Raw genomic sequence first — 4,006 nt, forward strand, 5'->3', positions numbered from 1 at the left:
CCGATCCAGCTGTTTATATTTTAATAAAAATATTAAAACTATTCTGGTGTCTGGCAACTCAGTGAAACTCGTACACTCAGTCATTACAGTAAATCTGGCCACTAAGAGTTTCACGCCGACACCAGAAATACAGTCTGGGATCTTTGAAAAACAAAGTGAATCTGCTCCCAATTGTTTTTCTGTCAACTCACAAGAATCTGTTTTCAGGAGTGATCCTCTGGCRCCATCTGCTGGACAAACAAGGCCTTCACAACCTAACGTCATGTTTAAGCCCTGCAGTGAGCCCAAACTTTCTCCACCTGAGAAGTTTCCTTCAGAGCGTTCCAAGGTGGCGTATGTGATTGCATTATTGTCTGGTCGTGCTAAATTGTGGGGCACAGCTGAATGGCAAAGAGACTCATTGATTTGCCATAGATACAAGAATTTTGCTGCTGAACTAACTAGAGTTTTCAGTCCCTTACTTCCCCAGAAAGAGGCAACCAGAGGCTTATTAAAGCTGAGACAAGGTAAGAGAAGAGTCACAGATTTAATCATTGATTTTCACACCATTGCTGCAGACAGTAAATGGAATGAAGAGGCTCTACTAGACGTGTTTTGGCAAGCTCTCAATGATAACATCAAGGATGAACTGACTACTAGGGACCTGCCATCATCTCTCAGAGAACTAGAAGATCTGGCAACCCAGATTGATTTGAGGCTGTATGAGCGACAAAGAGAGGTGAGGCAGCACCACAACATGAGTCCCACTCTTGTCCCCTCCAGGTCTTCTGAGCCTTTGGTGGCCCGGAGTTCTCCTGCGATTCACCAAGTCCCAGAGGAACCCATGCAAATCGGACGATCCAAGTTATCTCAGAGTGAACGTCTTAGAAGGAGCCAGGAGGGTCTGTGTTTTTACTGCGGTGGTTCTGGACACCAAGTTTCCAACTGTCCTATTAAACACAAACCACAGGGATCCAAGGCTCATGGATTCAGAWCTGCAGCTTCCTCCCACGAACCTYGTCTYCCACAAATCAAYRCCATACTTCAAGCTAACGGTAAAGAATTCTTTATCAAACCTTTCATTGACTCTGGTGCTGACACTGAGTTCATTGATTTTGACTTTGCTGTTTCTCTTGGTGTGCAGATGCATCCCACAACTAAACCCCGTAATGTTTTGGCACTTGATGGACACACACTAAACAAGAACAGTATGCAAACCCAGGAGGTTCAGTTATCCATCTGTGGGAACCATGTGGAGACACTAAAATTTTTAACCATCTGTTCTCCTGATCTCCCCATTGTTTTGGGTGCTACATGGTTAAGAAAACACAATCCTCATATTGACTGGAGGAATAACAACATTCTGAACTGGTCCGATCAATGTTTATCTCGYTGTTTAAAATCTGCTAATGTTATGTCTACCCCTAACAAAATAAAGGAGACTTTTCCTGATCTGTCTAACGTCCCTTTTGAGTATCACAATTTAGCTCAAGTATTTAGTCAATCTAAAGCTTCTTCCTTACCTCCCCACAGACCHTATGATTGTGCCATTGACTTACTCCCAGGTACTTCTCCTCCTAGAGGTCGTTTATATCCTCTAGCTCAACCCGAAAGTGAGGCCATGCACAAATACATCTCGGAGTCCCTCAAAGCAGGTATCATTCGTCCCTCATCCTCTCCTGCCGGTGCAGGATTTTTCTTTGTGGGCAAGAAGGATGGTTCTCTTCGTCCTTGTATTGATTATCGTGGTCTGAATGATATCACTGTTAAAAACAAATACCCATTGCCATTAATGACTTCAGCTTTTGATCTGATCCAAGGAGCGAAGGTGTTCACTAAACTAGACCTTCGTAACGCCTACCATCTGGTCAGGATTCGTGAGGGGGATGAGTGGAAAACAGCYTTCAACACACCATCTGGTCATTATGAATACCTGGTCATGCCATTCGGACTCACCAATGCACCCGCCGTTTTTCAAGCATTAGTCAAAGATGTCCTAAGAGATTTCATTAATGTCAATGTCTTTGTATATCTTGATGATATTCTCATTTTCTCTAAAGATCTCGAATCCCATATCCACCATGTTCTCGCTGTTCTTCTCAGGCTCCTTCAAAACAGTCTTTTTGTGAAGGCTGAGAAATGTGAGTTCCACACCACCAACACCACCTTCCTGGGATTCAACATCACGCCAGACCAGATCTCGATGGATCCCTCCAAGGTTTCTGCTGTTCTGGAGTGGCCGGTTCCCCAGACACGTAAGCAACTGCAGAGTTTTCTCGGTTTTGCAAATTTCTACAGAAAATTCATCCGCAACTACAGCTCTGTGGCCTCTCCATTACATTCAGTCACATCCATCAAGAACTCTTTTGTATGGAACAATAATGCTAACCAAGCCTTTCTCAAACTCAAGTCTTTGTTTACTTCAGCCCCCATTTTGAAATTCCCTGACATCAGCAAACAGTTCATTGTGGAAGTAGATGCTTCTGATACCGGTTTAGGGGCCATCCTTAGTCAAAGGTTTGATGACAACAGAATACATCCATGTGCCTATTTCTCAAAGTCTCTCTCCCCAGCAGAACGYAATTATGATGTTGGTGATCGTGAACTTCTTGCAGTCAAGATGGCATTGGAGGAGTGGCGTCACTGGTTGGAGGGGGCCAATCATCCTTTCATCGTCCTGACAGATCACAAGAATCTGGAATACCTTCGATCTGCTAAAAGACTCAATCCACGACAAGCCAGGTGGGCTCTGTTTTTTGGAAGGTTCAATTTCTCTTTGTCCTACAGGCCCGGGACCAAAAACGTCAAGCCCGACTCTCTCTCTCTCGCATCCATGAAAAGGAACAGACCAGTGGAATTGGGGAGTTCATCTTGCCCGAGCATGTGCACCTTGCTGTTACCCAAGTCGAGAGGGAGGTCCGGGAGGCCCACCAGAACCATCCACCACCAAGTGATTGCCCGGATGATAGACTCTATGTCCCTGAACATCTCGTCAACAAGGTACTGACTTTCTGCCATGCTTCACCTTTGTTTTGTCATCCGGGCATAAGCAAAACTGTTGAKATAGTTAGGTCCCAGTTCTGGTGGGGTTCCTTGTTAAAGGACGTTAGGTTATTCGTTGGATCTTGTATCCAATGCTCCCAGGCCAAACCCTCTCGACGCCGACCAGCGGGTCTCCTTAGGCCGCTTCCCATACCATCTCGCCCATGGTCCCACATCTCGATGGATTTTGTAACTGGCCTGCCACAGTCTGGGGGTAAGACGGTCATTTTGACTATTGTGGATCGTTTCACGAAAATGGTCCATCTCGTTGCTTTAGAGAAGCTGCCCACGTCCAAAGAACTAAGTGAGATCATGATTCAAGAGGTCTTTMGACTTCATGGGATTCCCAAGGACATTGTATCTGACCGAGGTCCTCAGTTCATATTCAAGTTCTGGTCTGAATTCTGCAATTCTCTTGCTATCGAGTTAAGCCTCTCTTCAGRTTTTCACCCCCAGACTGATGGCCAGACGGAGCGAGCCAATCAAGAAATGGAGACTCGTCTGCAGATTCTTTGCGGCAATGATGCCACCAAATGGGCCAAACATCTTCCCATAGTAGAACATGCGATGAACTCCCTGCCTTCCAGCGCTACTGGTCTGTCTCCGTTCTACGTGCTTTATGGCTACCAACCACCAATTTTTGCCGTCCAGGAATGTGATGCTGTGGTTTTGTCTGCCTTCCAAGCTGCCCAGAGATGCCAGAGAGTCTGGAGAAAGGCAAGAACCCAGCTTTTGAAGTCATTAACAATCTATTCAAGAATGGCCAACCGTCACAGAACCCCTGCTCCCAACTACCAAGAGGGCCAAAGGGTGTGGCTGTCTACCAAAGACTTACCTCTGCGGGTAGACTGCAGGAAGTTGGCTCCTCGTTTCATCGGTCCTTTTCCCATTTCCAAGGTGATTAACCCTGTGGCCGTCAAGCTGAAGCTACCCACTTCTATGAGAGTACATCCTACGTTCCACGTGTCCCGGGTCAAACCTGTCC

The sequence above is a fragment of the Austrofundulus limnaeus genome, unplaced genomic scaffold, assembly GCF_001266775.1.
Source record: "Austrofundulus limnaeus strain Quisiro unplaced genomic scaffold, Austrofundulus_limnaeus-1.0 Scaffold157, whole genome shotgun sequence".
In the NCBI taxonomy this organism is placed as follows: Eukaryota; Metazoa; Chordata; class Actinopteri; order Cyprinodontiformes; family Rivulidae; genus Austrofundulus; species Austrofundulus limnaeus.